This window comes from Nycticebus coucang, chromosome 24, assembly GCF_027406575.1.
Source record: "Nycticebus coucang isolate mNycCou1 chromosome 24, mNycCou1.pri, whole genome shotgun sequence".
Lineage (NCBI taxonomy): Eukaryota > Metazoa > Chordata > Mammalia > Primates > Lorisidae > Nycticebus > Nycticebus coucang.
This window is the reverse complement of record NC_069803.1, coordinates 783859-802591: the sequence shown is the minus strand read 5'-3', so window position 1 is coordinate 802591 and position 18733 is coordinate 783859.

Here is an 18733-nt window from a genome sequence, read left to right as displayed (position 1 = left end):
AGATGTCAGTGTTGGGATGACTGACGAAAACAGAGCTCTCATTAGAGACAGAACAGTGGAAGAGGATCATTTGTAGGAGATAGGAAATTAATAATGTGGTTTTGTCTCATCCATTTATTTATTAAGTCATGCAATAAAAATGTGCTAATTGACAAGATGGCAAATTAGAGACACCTTTCTTGAACCCAAGCATGCTGAGATTAAGGAGACAAGACTCCAGAAACCTCTGGCCTGAGGGCTTTGCCCAGAGACATCTCTTCAGGGACACAAGGAAGCAGCAGGAGACTTCAGGATCCCAAGAGGAGAACAAAAGCCTAGGAGAAGTGGCAAGTATTTGGATTGGGCAGAATGGCAGAGGCCAGTGAGCCATGGCAGGTGCAATGGCAGTGAGAGTTTGCAGACAGCAACAGCTTTCCCTGAGGATATTTATTTATTTATTTATTTTTGACTTGGGCACTTCGTTGAGTTACTTTGGGTGAGTGAGCAAGTGACTTTGAATAGTGCCTAGACGCTGTGACTGAGCCCCTGGGAAGGAGTGGAGCTCATTGTTCTTCTGCAGGCCAGGGCAGCCTTTGTGGGAGAGTTGCCTTGAAGATCAGCCCTCAGGGTCCTAGTATGAAGCCGTTCCTGCCGCACTTGATAACAGGGAAGTCACTTCTGGAGAGATCACAGCAACACAACACACACTTTCCTGGGAAACCAACCGTTTTCCAACAGTTTGGAAAGGTCAAGACATGTCTATTAGGTAGGCTAATACCTAACTTCAGGCTCTGAACCTTGTGGGGTTTATTAAAACAGCAAGAAGTAGTAACCCCCTCTTCCCAGTCTGATGGCAATTGTTTCGAATTCAGAGCTCCCTTTAAATAGTCTTTTCATTTTGTCCTGAATAAGGGAGATTGGGCAGCAGAATTGGCAGGAGGGAAGGTTCCAGAGGGCCATAGGTTTGCCTTCTATGCAGGTCTCTGTGCTCATTTAGATTCTACCACCCCTACCTGGATGATGCCATCACTTTTCCTGATGTGCAGCAGGGGCTGAGCCATCATCACCACTGATGAGCACTCCCTGACTACGTGGGGAGGAAAGTGAACTAACTGTATCCAGCCCTGCCTGGCACCCTGGAATTCACATGTGAGATTGTATCTAGTCCCTACACACATGCTTTGGTGTCAGTATCTTCATCTTTAAGTTTTAAATGAAGGATCTAAGGTTAGAGGACAGTTGGCCCTGGTCATACTCCTTGCAGAGATTTGAACCCAGGTTCATCTCATTCCAAAATTCATATTTTTCCAAGGAATCCTCTAGAACAAGATATTTCCCTTACATGTTTTGCTCTTAACTATTTGAAAAGTGCTTTTGCATAAGGTATCATTTTATTCTAGTAACAAACTATTATTAGGTTGTTGTGTATCAGTGTTCCTATTTCACTGACAGAGAATCTGAGGCTGTGAAAAAGCAATTTTGTAAGAGTAGTGAGACAGTATCATCTGGTTCCAAACTCTGTACAATGGAGCAGAAAGACCTGTTTAACCACTTTTCCAGCTTTATACCAGGTGAGCATAGCAGATAGGTTCCCTGTCATGTGCGGCAAAATTCTTTAGGATTTCATTTTTTGAACAAATATTGTGCTAGATTATAGGTGGGCAAGGAGTCTTCGCTTCTCCATCCTTTCAGAGATGGAGTCTTACTCTTCCCTTGAACCAGGGCTTGACCAGTACAATTCAATGGGCATGACGTCCAGCTACTTTTGTGGCTGGTCACCAGAAGCTTTTCACCTCCTTTTGGGCTCTCTGGGCAAGCCAGCAATCATGAATGAAGTCAAAGGACACTGAAACCAGCATGCTGTGAGAAACTCGAGTGTGAGAAAAGTTATCAAACAAGTGAGTGAAGAAATTATAGTGCAAGTGGGTCCTCTAGCCCCAGCCACCCCAGTGGATCAGAGACGTTCTATCCAACCTACAAAGACAAAAAAAAAAAGTCAGACATTGTTACCAGAAGACACTAACTTCTGAGGTTGTTAATTACACAACAGTGAATTACTGGGATATACATCCTGTGCATTCAAGTACAATATGGAACAAACCCAGAGGAGGCCCTACAGCACCCTAAGAGGAGGCCTCACCTTCAGCCACCACCACCCATTCCATCCATATCTTGGCACCCTAGCATCTTTCTCTAACCCTAAATGACCTAACCATGGCTTCACAGTTGTGGTAATAGTGAGGGACATTAATGAGGGACACGGATTCATCCTAAACTCACATTAGTGGTCCTGCCCTCTCACCTAGTTTTGTTCACTATTAGAACTGATTGGAGTCCAAGAAAACAGGAGCTACAGAAGCACCACAGGATAAAACCAGATAAACGGCTCATGTAAATTACTTCTCACTCAAGGAAATACTCTTAGAAGCTGCAGAGGAAAGAACTCCTGCCCTCACCATGTGTCAGAGACACCAAAAATACAGAGGCAATTTGAAATTCCTGTTCTCCTGATGTTTTTTCTTCTCTAAACTAGGCATGTAAGATCAGAATTTTTGCCCTGTGTCCTGGCACCATGGGTGCTATAAAGTTACTGAATGATTGATAGAGATCTCATGCCATCCATCTAGGAAGAGAATGTCCCACTGTGTTTTGTAGCAGTGGGCAATAAAAGGAAGAAGTATTTACTGATTTAATCAGTGATTCAATGACCAAGTATGTTTTATGTCCTTCTCAAAGGCTTTATCATAACAATGAGAACATAACATGGTTATAAGGCTGCCCAAGTATTATTTGGTTTAATTCTTGACATTATATGTGATTCAGTAATGCCACATAGTGTGCAGATTTCATATTTTTTGGCTTTCCTCGTTCAAGGGGACTTAGCTGATCTGCACCACATCCTGGCTTTTTATCAGGTTCTGTGCTCTTGGGGCTTGCTTGGACAGTGGGGTGGACACAAAATCCATTTTGTCTCTTCTGCTATTTTGGCCGCTGCTCTGAAAATATCTTTTTATTGCTTTGCATGATACTTGAGATCAAAATTTACATCTTTTAGAAAAAAAATCAATTGTGAAAAATCTTGTGAGTTATGTAGCTGGTGGGGGGTAGTGCTTTTCAGTTTGAAGGCATTTTGGATTCCTGATGATCCAATGATCTTCACATTGTTGGTTGAGCCATAAGTGGGACGTGCTATAGAGGTGCTCATGTGTCACTGTGCAGCTGGCTTCTGATGTGAATTGTAGTATGGGAATTAATTATAGTACCATTTTATTTAAATCATTTTAAAAAACTGAAAATATAGGAGGCTCTAGCGCAATTAAGCCATTAATTGTTATAAATTCTGAATAAGTTTTATTAGTTTAATAAGGTGAAGGGGATACCTAGAGAACATTTAAGATGATTATTGAATTCATTTGAATTCTTTACTATTTATTTTGCTATATAATGGATTTATGGGATTTATGGATATTTGATGAGTCAACTCTTCCTTCTAAAATCGCCTTCACTTCAATGAATGTGTACACATAAAGTCTATGAAAGCAGTGGGAAGAGACCAAAAGCTCTGTTGTATTAACTCCTCACATTGTCTATTTTTGAAATACACTGAACCAGACTGAATAGCCAGTTGTAGGATGCTAGACAGGATCATTTGAACCAAGGAAGTGAGTGGAGGCCGGTAGTTATTTGCTTCACTGGGATATATTTCTATGAGTCAGAAGTAGTGTGAGGAAGCTAGAAGACTGGCAAAGTGTCACAGGGCTGTGACAGTCAGATATTTGGCCTATTTGCTGCTACTAGCAGATATGCAAGGGCAAAGCTCATGAGAACAATGGCCTTTAAATGGTAATACCTCTGTTAGTGAATAGGATGGTTCTACCCACTCAAGGAGTTAAAACTTGGGGATGGGTTCAAGTGGTTTAAGTTTTTCAATGATCTTATTAAACTCTCTAACTAATAACACAATTTTATTTAAGACACTGTAGGGAAGCACATTAGTCAGTATTCTCTAGAGAAACAGAACTGTTAGGGTATACATAGATGTGTAACAGGAGATTTATTCCAGGAGTTGGCTAATGCAATTGTGAGGCTGAGACATCCCATGATATGCTGTTTATAAGTTGGACAGCTGGAAAAGCCAGCAATATAGTTCAGTTCATGCCTGAAAGGCTGAGAACCAAGAGTTCTGATGTCCAAGGGCAAGAGAAGATGGGTCCCAGATCAAGGAGAGAGAAACAGAGAGAAGTATAGATCACTGAAAATATAGTAGGATCTCACCCAATTAAGCCATTAAGAGAGAAAGAGAAAGAGAGAGAATTCACCTTTACTCCACATATGCTTGATTCTGGCCCTCAGTGGACTGGTTAATGCCCACCCACACTGGTAAAGGTAAATGTTCTTTACTCATCTACTGAGTCAATGCTAATATCTGCCAGAAATACCCTCACACCCCAAATTACTACCACCAGGACCTATCGGGACATCCCTTAGCCTAGACAAGTTGACACATAAAAATTAAGTACGTGTTGTAGGATAATATTTAGAAATAAACTTATCCTACATCAAGCACACAAAGTAAATTCAGTGTGAGTTTAAAATGACATGCTTTTCTTCCAGAGGCTTAAGACGCTTGGACCCCCCTGGGTTACTCACAGATTTAGGCTCTTTGGAAAATTCCTTAGGCCTTTTCTCTGAAGCAGTACACCCCGTGAAGCCTGAGATCCAAGGGCATGTCGTCCTTCCTCAGAGATACGGGCCAGAGGGTTGACATATGTTAACAACATATTGTCAGAGGTCTATAGGTGCTCTGCCCTGAAGGAAGGTCACAGTCGTTACTTCATACTGAGTAAACTGAGTGAATGCTTGAAGATTAACTCTGTTCCCCTATAGCTGTTTTCGTCTTTGTGCCCTGCTCGGAAAACTAGTCACTGTTTAGAGGAAGAGATTTACTACACAAGTGGTTACATTGATATGATAAATTTCCTTTCAAGTTCAAATTCAGCTAATAGATAATGGATTAGGTGTGTACGTGACTGGAAGAGTATAAAACTTAAACGTGGAATAAAGAACTTTGCTATATGCCATCAAACAGTGTATAGTCTGTTTCTTGACTTAATAATTACAGGAGCGAGTTTACACCTACAGCAAAGCTGCTGCTTGTTCACATCTCGGTTCACGCAACACATGTATTATAGGTAGGCTGGAGTAAAATCATGTCTCTTTTTAGGTATTTGATACTAGGCAAGTTAATCTCTCTGAACCTGTTTTTCTCTTCTGTAAGAATAGTGGTCCTGACATCCCAGACATGGTGGTATTGTTGATCATGGTGAATAGAATGCAAAAATGTACTATGAGTGTTTGAAAATTACTTGGAACCTTAATTATAGTACCATTTTATTGAAATCATTTAAAAAAACTGAAAATATGGGAGGCTCTAGCCAAATTGAGCCATAATTGTTATAAATTCTGAGTAAGTTTTATTCATTTAATAAGGTGAAGGGGCTACCTAGAGAACCTTTCAGATGATTATTAAATTCATTTGAAATCTTTACTATTTATTTTGGTATATAATTGTGGTAAAAGGATTATTTTATATCTATTCTTAAAATAAATGTACTTAACTCTATCCATCCCTCATCAAATCTCAAGTGCATTCATAAACATACTTTCTTGTATTTTTTTTTCCTAGAAGCAGTCTTGAAGACACATTGAAATAGAGCCAGATGGTCAGCTATGACTATTCACATCAGATGAATGTTCACAATATATTTAACCCTAAAGCAACGTCAGAAGCAGAAGTCAGGGTGAGTGGCCTCCAGCAACATCACATACAAATAATCTGAGGGGGTTTGTTCTATGAAAATTTCCGTAAATGGTGTGAAAAGTGTGTCTTTCATGTCCTTTCATTTTTAAATGCCTGTATCCTTTATGTTAGAGGAAAGCACTTTTTGTATATATTTCAAATTAATGCATATAATAATTTGCATTATATTATATAATGCATATAATAATGTTCTTCTCTAGAAATGTCTTTTCTTTGTTTAAGTAAATGTTTTTTTTTGTTTGTTTGTTTACATAAGCACAGTGATCCATTTAACTTTCTGTTGCATAAAAATATCTGAAATAATTCTCTTTTACTTTAAGTGAAATAAACAGTTATCATTTCAGGTGCACAAGACATTTTTGGCCTTTTCTACTAGAGCAAATTAAAAAAATCGGTGAATAGATAACATAGTAGTCAAGATGATAACTAATCTGATTTCAACAAAGATGTGGGCTCAAGTAGCCAAAAAATTAGAAAATGTGTTACCTAAATATTTCATGGACTATATTGACTTTAATCTGCAACATATGTGAAATTTAATCAGTAACATATATGAAGCTTAATCATTAAGCAATGAATTCCCTTTCTTGGGTCCGTATGGTGAATATCAATGAATATAATATTTTTTTGAGTTGAATGAAATGACCAAGATCAATCTCTCAAGATTTAGTTACCCACTTAAAAGTCCCTAGTGTTCTTGGAGGAAGCCACATTACCCATAGATCATAATCCCTGATGGAAGCTGTGCACTGAAGACAAGCAGAAGGTGGGACCAGTACCTTCTGGGTCAGCCTATTTAGAATTTTAATGTGGGTGCTCACAGATCGGAGGCCTCACCCTTATTTCCACCTGTTGAGCCCAATATCCATACCACAAACTCAAGGTTCGTTACCTTTTGACAATGGTTACAATAATAATAATTGTATAATAACATTGATATCCAATTAGGGAATATTTGTTCTGTGCTAGGCACCATGTGAGATACTTTACATGAACTAGCTCTAATTTCCCCATCATTCATTCATTCTTTCATTCATTCATAAGTTTTATTGTACATCCACCATAAGCCCGGCCCTGACCAAGTGTGAATGGTGAATGAGTCCCTCACAGGAGGGACACTGCAATGGAGCAAGGGGAGTGACAGTGCTGAAATCATCAGGGATATGCAGAGAAGGTGCCCTCGCAGTCCAGAGGCTTCCACATCACAGAGAGCTGGAGGTGTAGGGGCAGTTACAGAATCTAGAGAAGAGTCTTTTTGCAGGAGATACCATTGGATCTGAGGCTGGAAGGACATGGAGGAGCCACCTGGAGGGACAGAGCATGGCAGAGTAAGCAAGAGAAAGAGAGTAGTGTGGTTGGAGTGCAGTGAGGGACAGAGAGTGCAGGTGCAGCTGCTCAGGGCATGGGGTTGGATGGCACAGGGCTTGGGACATTGGGTGTGGCTTGTGAGCAATGGGAAGCAGGGAACAACTGAGAACTGGGCAGTGACATGAGACAGTTATAAAAATCCCTCCATCTCTGACCCAAGGTGGGGGGAGTGCTGTGGAAACAATAGTGGGTGAAATTCTAATTAGGAAGCTCCTGTAGCCCAATTAGTAAGGATAGTGGCACCAATCATGAAGTGGCAGTAGAGAGAGAGTGCAAGGAATATCTTGGAAGCTGAACTAGTGTGACTGGCTGGTGATGTCAACATAAGGGAGGAGAGAAGGAAAGGTTCTGGCTTTAGCAACCTGGCTGGCAAAGGGACCAAAGAGTTAGAAGAGAAAGAGATTTTAGGAATGAAGTTCAGGAGAATTATTTTAAATATGTTAATTTTGTGATATGAGTTAGCATTCAGGCTGATGTTATGAGTAAACAGATTAGATTCAGGTCCATAATTACTTATCCATAATTCAAGAATCCATAAATGTCCAAGAAATGATAATTTTTTTTACAGATGTTTGATTGCAAAATATGACCTGAACTTAAATGAGGCTCTTAACAAACTTATCCCTCTGGGAATGTTCCCACGTGCATAGCAGAGCTTACTGATATGTTTGATTCCAGAGTGATATCCTAGACTCCACTGGGGATGCAACATGCCACCTGCACCAGTTGCTTTTCTAAAGTCCCCAGGTTGAAGCATATTTGTCTCCCTTTCCTCTGCTCCGGGATTTTTCTAAGAATCTATGGAATCTATAGAAAGCCGAAGATCAGTGAACAGTAAGTTTAGAGATATACATCTGGGACCTGGACCTTCGAAGGACAAGGAAATGAGAATGGATTTGGGAAGGTCATGATCTTTGAAATTTTAATGAAATTTTCAGTAAGAAAACCCTGACCCCTTAAAACACCAGCCTACACTGAGTGGTAGGAGGAGTGAGGCTTTGCCTAGGATCACTTTGCATAGCACAACCCAGCCCTGGGGGAGAATTCAATTATGCTAAACTCTGGTTTGGCAGGGGAAGGCATGCATTCAGCTGCAATCATGGTTTTAATGATTCAGCCTAACCCTTTGACCAAGGTTTTCAGAAACTTATTTTTTTCACTATGGTTACTAATTATGGCTTAGAAATAATTTTATTTTATTAAATGCCTTTTTATCTATTAAGACAGGCATAAAATTTCTCATGATACTCTAGGTATAAAAATTTCACAGTTCTATTTTTTTTTAAATATAGCAAATTAAATATAGCTTGAGCTCCCACTCAGCAGGTTAGGTAAGACATACAGTATCTGTCAATCTGGGGAACCCTTCCCCCATCCTGTTCCCCCAGTCTTAGAGCTCCTAGGCTAGACCTATAGGGTGTATTTGAGGGTGGCCAGCTCCCTATATGTTCATCCACAGGGACCTGGGCTACTGAGGATGCACCTCCACAGGCCATGTGACCTTCTTTTAGGGGATCGACTCTGAGTGCATCAAGGGGATCAGATCTGCCTTCTGCATCCATGGAATACTCCCCTTCTCTAAGGGCTCATCTTTCCAGGGTGTTGGTCTACAAAAAAGAAGACGTGTGATACAATTAGGATGCATAGGAACAGAGGGGGAGTTACATGGAATAAGCACAACTTGTAGTCTGGTTTGATAAAATTCCATAGGTTTCCCTAACTCCTCAAAGGAATACCCTATAATCCTCAAACAACATAATCAGTTTATATCTGTACACTGTCGCCCAGTGAGACATTTTGGGAAAAGATTGCAATAATGTAACTATGTCAGACAAATCATAAATGGTGTTTTGTTTTATATTTTTTGTGTGTTTTGTTTTAAAAACAGACTCCTTCCATAATTAAACCAATATGTGCTAATTGTAGAGCAGTTTGATAATACAGAAAAGATTACAAAGAAGAAAATTAATATTGCCCATGATTCCATCACAGAGATAACCATTGCAATATTTTTGTGTTTTCCTTCCAGATTTTGTCTTTGAACACCAGTTGTATACCTAAATATTCCTGTATTTGTGTAGCTGAGATATTAGAGCATATTAATTTTTGTATTCTGTTTTGCTTTCATTATTTAAAAATAATTGTCACATTTCATTCTCAGGAAATATTGCTAAAAATAAAACTATAGTGCTGATCAACTAACTGACACTGAGAACTGGACAAAGAAGCCTCTCTTACCTCCGAGACAGTACACATGTGCTCTCCACAGGCACTGTGAGTATGAAATAAGACTGAGAAGAAAATAGCAGTGTAAATATCACTTTAAGGTTACAACTCTAGGAACTGCAACTTTCTTGACCATTTCTCTTTCTAGATCGTTGCCTATTTTTCAGTTTTGTGTATGTTTAGAGTTGATGCCTGGCTGTTTCTGATTTCTCTGTGAGGATAAATGGTTTTAAGTAAAAGGCATAGGCTAAACAACATGAACATTTTTGTTTGAATTTTTTTCATTGCAACTTTTTTTTTATAAAATGAATATTGTTATTTTAAAATTTGGAAAATATAAAAAACATGAAATGAGTAAAGTGTAAATTATACATATTCCTGTAATCTAGAGGTAATTATCAATACTGTGATACACATAATCACATGTAATTTCACACACCTATCTTTCTCCTTCTTTTATTAATATTACTGATGATTCTATGGTATTTTCCTATGTCATTAAAAGTTCCTTGGAACATGATTTTAATGGTTCTCTTGCTCTCATACATGAGCATATACTTGGCCATTCCCTTTACTTGGCTCTTTTTAGGCTGTTTTCCAACTTTTCCCTGTCTCAAACACTATTGATACAAACATTATTATAGCTGAGTCTCTGAACTCCTTCTAGCTCAATTCCACCTCACAAAGGAAAGCACTGGAGCCTGCAAAGGTAAAGGAAGGCAGACTGCTGTCAGCATACCTGTATCCCCTGTGCAGACAACTAAGTGGCACCCTCTGGGTGTAGGGATCAGAGAGACATGCCTCCTTTCAGAGGACTGATTAGGAAACAGTGTCCCTTTCTCTAGGGAGTAACAGTCTTGTCAGTCACACAGCTAGGTAAGCAGGGTACAGGCTACATTTGTGAGCCCACCTTCTTGGTCAGGTACTTTTGCTGCAGTAGACAACCTGCCCAATCTTACACAGCTGTCATGCTATTTATTGGTGAGTTTCCACCTAAAGTCACAGAGCTGGTAAGTAACAGAGGTGGTTGGCAGACCCAAATCTAGTCAACTCCAAATTCATTGTTCCTTTAGCTACCTCATACTGCTCATACAATCTTGTTTGGATTCCAGTGGGCTGGGTTTATATAATTCTTTATATGTGATAAATATTGCATGATACCCATCATGGTATATTTATTTCATTTTTGAAAAAAAGCAGTTACCACAAGATTCTCTAAACATTCCATTCAGCAACTGCATTTGTTGTCTGGCTTTCTAATTCACCTAGACTTTGTGACATTAAAAAGCATGGTATTTGCACAAAAAATAAAGACATAGACATTTGGAACTGAATAGAAAACCATGAGATGAAACTAACACCCTACAACCACCTGATCTTTAATAATCCAAAGAAGAACATACACTGGGGAAAATAATCCCTATTTAATAAATGATGCTGAGAGAACTGGATAACCACATGTAAAAGTCTCAAACTGAGGCGGTGCCTGTGGCTCAAAGGGGTAGGGCACTGGCCCCATATGCAGAGGTAGAGGTTCAAACCCAGCCCTGGCCAAAAACTGCAAAAAAAAATCTCAAATTGGACCTGCATCTTTCACATGACACTTATAAAAATTCATCCAAGGTAGACAAAAGATTTAAATCTAAGGCATGAAACAATAAAAATCCTCCGAGAAAATGTGGGGAAAGCACTTGATGATATCAGCCTGTGTGAAGATTTTATGAAGACTTCCATGGCAACTACAACAACAACAACAAAAACAAATGGGACTTAATTAGACTTAATAGCTTCTGTACAGCTAAGGAAACAATAATCAAAACAAACAGACAACTTTCAGAATGGGAAAAAATATTTGCATATCAAACAAAAGCTTGATAACTAGTATCTACAGAGAACTCAAATTAATGACAAAAAAAGAGCCATCAATCCCATAAATCACTGGGCAAGAGACATGAATAGACCCTTCTCTAAAGAAGAACAGAGGAATGGCTAATAAGCATATGAAAAAAATGCTCATCATCCCTAATCATCATAGAAATGCAAATCAAAACCACCCTGAGAAATCTCCTAACCCCTGTGAGAATGGCCCACATCACAAAGTCTCAAAGCTCAGATGTTGGTGTGGATGTGCAGAAAAGGGAACACTTTACACTGCTGGTGGGATTGCAAACTAATATGACCTTTTTGGAAGGAAGTTTGGAGAATGCTCAAAGAACTCAAACTAGACCTTCCATTTGATCCTGCAATCCCATTACTGGGTATGCACTTAGAAGAAAAGAATATATATATCATAAGGACATTTTTATGTCCAGAGCTCCAAGACTTCCCGGGGCACCTGACGATGAGGAGGCAGCGGACGCTTCCCTACCCTGTGAAGGCCAACGGAAGGGAATAATGAGGCAGCTGGGGACACCCGCTATGCCAGTGAGCCAGTACCCCCTAGCAGGGCGCTGAGTCCAAGGGAGCGACCCAAGAGACCGCTGAGAAGAAAGAATTATCTTTCTAAAAGGCTTTCAAACTGAACAGCCTGTCCTTCAAGAGAAATCGGAGGGGCGGTAGTGGTGACTCTTGTGCCTCCTCACCCACAGAGGAAGAGCAGGAGCGGGGAGTGATCGGAGTGATGAGTACAGTGCCCAGAAAGAGAAGGCTGTTGCCACCCTCACACACACGCCCAAGACACAGTAGCCCCAGGCCAAGAGGGAAGAGGCTGGTGCTGCCTCCAAGGGGGAGACACAGAAGAAGAGGCAGGACCCCAGGCTGCAAAGCCATCCACCTCTTAGGAACTGGAGAGTGGCCTACACTGGCCAGGGCTGAGCACAACGAGTAGCTCGGCAGGGGCGGATGGGTGAGCCCTAAGCTGCAAAATCTGTGCTGTCCTTTGGAGGTCACCACTTGGGCCTGATGCCCTAGCTGTCTCTCTCTGCCCAGAAAGGGGCTGTTGGCCCCTCCCAGCCACATTCCCCTCTCCTCCTTTCCCTCCCTGGGAGTCTCCCATCAACCTGGTCATCCTCTTAAAGCCAGTTGAAGGTGTTCCCCTACATATTCCCAAGTTAGATTAGTGATGTGAAATGCTCCTGTCTCTGGCCCCCCTCTTTCCCTCTCTCCCTGCCCCACCCCTACAGAAGGCAATTGTCGTTTTCTTCTCCAGTTCTTTTCCAAGTATGTCTTGTTTACCCAACTTCCAAAATCCCTGAGCCAGAGGTGGGGTGCTCGTAGTCCCAAATCTTGAGTGTCCAGCCTTTCCCCCTGTTCAGGTTTTAGTCTTTGGTGCTGTGCCTAGTGAGCTCACTGCTCCTGTCTCGCCTTCTATAAACGTCTGACTCAAGCTCAAACCTGGGGCTGCTGAATCAACTGCCTCTCTTTTTTGACTTGTAATCAAATATTAGGCTTAGGGGGGATCTGTAAGGTGAAACAACTTTTTGTTGTATTTTTCTCCCATTTTTGTAAATAAGTTTTAATGGCCAAACCCCAGATTTGTACTTTTTTTTTTCCCAACTGCTAAATCCATTCTCTTCCACCTAGTTTTACTATAACAGCTGGAACAGGAATAAATGTTGCCCTCCACCCCCCCCCAAAAAAAAAAAACAGATTGTGGAAAATGTCCCATTTTCTTCAACAAATAAATTACATGAAAAGACAAAAGATGGGAGGGGAAGAATAGATATACTTCAGAGACGCACCAATCAATTGTTATGTGTGAACATTGCCAGGCATGTGATTTTTTTTTTTTTAATAGTGTGAAAAATGTTCCCTATAAGATAATCATGGAATGGATTTTGGTTTAAAGTAAGTAATTCTGGTTAAGTTTTAGATGTATTGTTTTTAAAGGGGGGCTCTCTTTAGAGATATTCGCTAAAATATTTATGGATAAAATCATAGGATGTCAGAAATATGCTTTAATTAATTTATGTGGGGAAACAAGAGTCAGTGGAATAAGACTGCCCAAGAACTGAAGCAGGTATCACAGACATGCCTTAATTACACTATTCATTTCATCCATTATGCTACTTCTGTTCTTTAGTACATGTTTTAAATTTTGTACAATAATGGTAACAAAGATATGCTTAATGCTGGAAAATGTATAGAGACAAGGACAAAGGAATATTTTTATTTTATTTTTATTTTTTATTTCATACAATTCTGTGTTGTGTTATATTTTTTCTTGTTTTACTATATTTATGCATTAATCTACAATTTTAAAATGTGCCATTAATAATTAAACTGACCTTACAGAAATTCCTGGAGAGTAACATCTTTGATACTTGTGTGCTATGTATATGTTTGAAGTGTATCTTCAAACATTTTTATTTTAGTAACACTCAAAGATTATTTCTTGTTTCCTTTTATGTTGTATTTTTAGATTAAATTCACATCTACTACAGTCCACAAGAAAAAAAAAAAAAAAACTATGATTAGGTCTGTTGTTTGTAATTGTATTTATATTTTTTCTTATTTTCTTCATTATTTGTTTAGCAAAGTCTTTTAGAAAGATGATTTCACTTTGGTTTTGTAGAAAAGCATAAATATATATTAGAGATATATATTGTACATATAAAATAAAAGTTGAATATTTCAAGCCAATTGTGCAAATGTCCTGGTGTCTTTCTTTCTGAGCTGCTGACACATATTCCAAGCAGCAGGATGGTCTTCACAGTGCTTGGCAGGAGGCCTGTCATGTGTGCACAGGAGTGCCCTGGCGTGTGAAAGGGTTGGGTGAGCGTGGCTCCCTAACACTTCCTTGGAGAAATATGAGCACATTTGACATTTTAGATTACTGTGTAAAGTGATGTATATTGCTGGATAAATCATAAAATCAATCTAAGCAACTGGATAAATCATAAAATCAATCTAAGCAACTGGATAAATCATACAATCAATCTAAGCAACTGGATAAATCATAAAATCAATCTAAGCAACTGGATAAATCATAAAATCAATCTAAGCAAGTGCCATATATTTTTTTTTATATCACAGCTAGCTTACAAAGTAGAGACTACAACATTCACTTCTTTAAATATTTTTTAAGTCACTGCCCCTTTTTGCCTATACTTCTTAGGAATTTGACATTAAAGGCACTTTTTGTTATTTCCATGTATTATGAAATATACTCAAATACAAATAAAAACGTTTCATTATTTAAACGTTTATTTAAAAGCCATTTAAATAAAAAGCCATTTAAAAGCCATTTATTTAAAAAGTGTTTGCTATATAAAATCAAGCAAACAGAGGTTACTATGAAAAGATTAAAAATTATGCAATATAGGTCTCAAGAAGGTCACATACTCAGAGCAAATATAATTAAATGTGCAATTTCCTCTTTGTCAGAAAATTAATTAATAACATTACTGATATCCTGATGTTTATTAACACAAAGAAAATAGAGGAAAAAAATCATGGCCCTGAAAGAGCTCAAAGTCCTGTTATTGTCCAGGCAGTACCAATATAACATTCACAAAGATATCATCTCTTCTTCATTTCTTATTTGGTTCCTAAGGTCTGGGGATTATGCACGATTCTTAGATACTTGTGAGTAATAATGATCCTGATCTCAGAATTGGCAGAGGTTAGCATTTATGATAATGATTGCTTTCGATCACATGAAGTCTGTGGCACACTGGGATTTCCTGAAGCTGTTTTGTAACAGCTAATTTGTAACAGTAATGTTATTTCAAGCTCTTTGGCTGCCCCTTGTTGGATTTTATGATCTTTCATTCCCATAATGGTACTTTGAGAAAAATAGATTCATCTTTTCATTTATTTAGGAGAAAAATTATCACTACAGGCCTGTGGCTACAATAATATGTATAATTTAAATAATAAAAATAATATTAACTCAATGAAAACTTATCTAAGCTTATATATGATTTTGATGCAGTGGCTATAGGTACACTTTTAATGTGTATGTATATTTACAATTATTAGTAAATAAGAAACTATTTTTCATGTTTTACACTTTTTTGAATTGAGTTAAAACTTTACTAAAGAGGGAAATGATTCAGAATTTAAGACCTAAGCTAGGAGTTGAGGAAAGCGCCAAAGACCTATGATTCCTAGGAGCTATTTTCAATGTAAGGACTTTGTGTATGTAGTGCTATAATACAAATAACCAATATTATAAAATTACCATTGGGTAATTTATGCACTTTAATTAACCCTTCTTTGCATCTCTTTCCTCATCAGTCATATCAGGACAACAAAATTAACATTATTGTCATGATTATACAAATGAAATGTTTTGGACAGTGTCAAGTACTTAAAAAATATTAACTATTGAGGATTTTTATTGTTTCATGCCTTAAATTTAAGTCCTTTATCCATCTTGAATCAATTTTTGTGAGTGGGGAAAGGTGTGGGTCCAGTTTCAGTCTTTTGCATGTAGACATCCAGTTCCCCCAACACCATTTATTGAATAAGCATAGGAAAAACACTGGAAGATATTGGCCTGGGGGAAGACTTCATGAAGAAGACTGCCATGGCAATTGCAACAACAACAAAAATAAACAAATGGAACTTCATTAAACTGAAAAGCTTCTGTACAGCTAAGGAGACAATAACCAAAGCAAAGAGACAACCTACACAATGGGAAAGGATATTTGCATATTTTCAATCAGACAAAAGCTTGATAACTAGGATCTATAGAGAACTCAAATTAATCCACATGAAAAAAGCCAACAATCCCATATATCAATGGGCAAGAGACATGAATAGAACTTTCTCTAAAGATGACAGATGAATGGCTAACAAACACATGAAAAAATGTTCATCATCTCTATATATTAGAGAAATGCAAATCAAATCAACCCTGAGATATCATCTAACCCCAGTGAGAATGGCCCACATCACAAAATCTCAAAACTGCAGATGCTGGCGTGGATGTGGAGAGAAGGGAACACTTTTACACTGCTGGTGGGACTGCAAACTAGTACAACCTTTCTGGAAGGAAGTATGGAGAAACCTCAAAGCACTCAAGCTAGACCTCCCATTTGATCCTGCAATCCCATTCCTGGGCATCTACCCAGAAGGAAAAAAATCCTTTTATCATAAGGACACTTGTACTAGACTATTTATTGCAGCTCAATTTACAATCGCCAAAATGTGGAAACAGCCTAAATGCCCACCAACCCAGGAATGAATTAACAAGCTGTGGTATATGTATACCATGGAATACTATTCAGCCATTAAAAAAAATGGAGACTTTACATCCTTCGTATTAACCTGGATGGAAGTGGAAGACATTATTCTTAGTAAAGCATCACAAGAATGGAGAAGCATGAATCCTATGTACTCAATCTTGATATGAGGACAATTAATGACGATTAAGGTTATGGGGGGGGAAGCAGAAAGAGGGATGGAGGGAGGGGGCTGGGGCCTTAGTGTGTGTCACACTTTATGGGGGCAAGACATGATTGCAAGAGGGAATTTACCTAACAATTGCAATCAGTGTAACTGGCTTATTGTACCCTCAATGAATCCCCAATAATAAAAAAAAAAAGAAGCTCAGGAAAAAAAAAATATATTAACTATTAGAATTATAATGGTTGTGAGTGAAGTTTGCTATTTTCTTCAGGAATTTCATTTCAATGTCTTTTTTATTAAATCATGACTGAGTACATTAATGTATTTATGGAGTACAATGTGCTTATTTTTATATATAATTTGTAATGCCTACATCAAACTTATTAATATACCTTCACCTCTCCTACTTAATTGTTGTGTTAAGACATTTATACACTACTCATAATAGTTTTGACATGTATCCTTGCATTATGCACAATAGGTGAGGTCCCACCAATTACCCTTGCTCCACCCAGCCTTCCCCCTCCCTTCCTATCACCTTTCACCTTCCTTCTTCATTCTGGGCTATAGTTGTGTTTTATCATTCATATGAAAGTGTGGGTGATTGTATATTGGTTTCATAATAGTATTGAGTACATTGGATACTTTTTCTTTCATTCTTGAGATACTTTGCTAAGACGAACATGTTCCAGCTCCATTCATGTAAACACAAAAGAGGTAAAGTCTCCATCTTTTATGGCTGCATAATATTCCATGGAATACATATACCACAATTTGTTAATGCGTTCATGGGTAGTATGGGCACTTGGGCTGCTTCCGTGACATGGCAATTATGAATTTGGCTGCAATAAAAATTCTGGTACAAATATCTTTGTTGCAAAGAAATTACTTATATATCAAGATTTTTGGTCATCTTGATATATATCTAGTAGAAGAATTGTAGTATTGAACAGCAGGTCCATTTTTATTTAGTTCCCTAAGTGTTCTCCAAACTTCTTTCCAAAAGGAACATATTATCTTGCATATCCTCCAGCAGTGCAAAAATGTTCCCTTCTCTCTGCATACATGCCAACATCTGTTGTTTTGGGATATCAAAAAGATTAAACAATAGTAGACAGTCATTCAATTTACTAAAAAGATGATTCTTTGTTCTATAAGCCATAAAACTTATATTCATGCATGTGTTTGTAAAATATTTTCCTTCTACCTCTAATAGGCTTCCAAAATATCAGACATAATTTTTATATTATGATAAAAATTAAATGCTCATGCTTGCAAGATTAAAATAATTTTTGATATATCTTGGAATTGTTAATAGTAAATACACTTCAAGTCAATGTTACATGTAATGTTGAATATACTTAATATTAAAAGTGTATTTGAGATGCTTGAATAGAAATAAATTCTTATAATTGAATAAATCTCAAAGTAAATTCAGGAGTAATGTGCCATATTATTCACACTGAGAACATGTTCATTGCAGCAGAAACACATACGCCTTCATCATGGGTGGGGTATACCTTCAATCAAGTAGCAAAAAAAAAAAAAAAATAGCAGAAACAGAATAATCACCACTTCATTGTGGATGATTGTCAAAGTTTGGCAAAAATAAATACAGCAAATTCTTTATGTGGGAAGACACCAGCCAGGTGCCTTTGAGATCACTGACTTTCTTTCCTAGAAACAAAATTAATGAAATCACTGAAGAACAGGAAGAAAAGCAACTTGGTAAAAAGCTGACCACTGAGTTACAGATTAATGGAAAAGACCTCAATGTTGCGTGACCTGAGACGTGAATGAGCAGCAGCTTTGCTGTAGGTGTAAACTCGCTCCTGTAATTATTAAGTCAAGAAACAGACTATACACTGTGGGATGGCATATAGCAAAATTCTTTATTCCAAATTTAACTTTTATACTCTTCCAGTCATGTACACACCTAATCCATTACCTATTAGCTGAATTTTAACTTGAAAGGAAATATTTATCATATCAATGTAACCACCAGTGTAGTAAATCCCTTCCTCTAAACAGTGACTAGTTTTC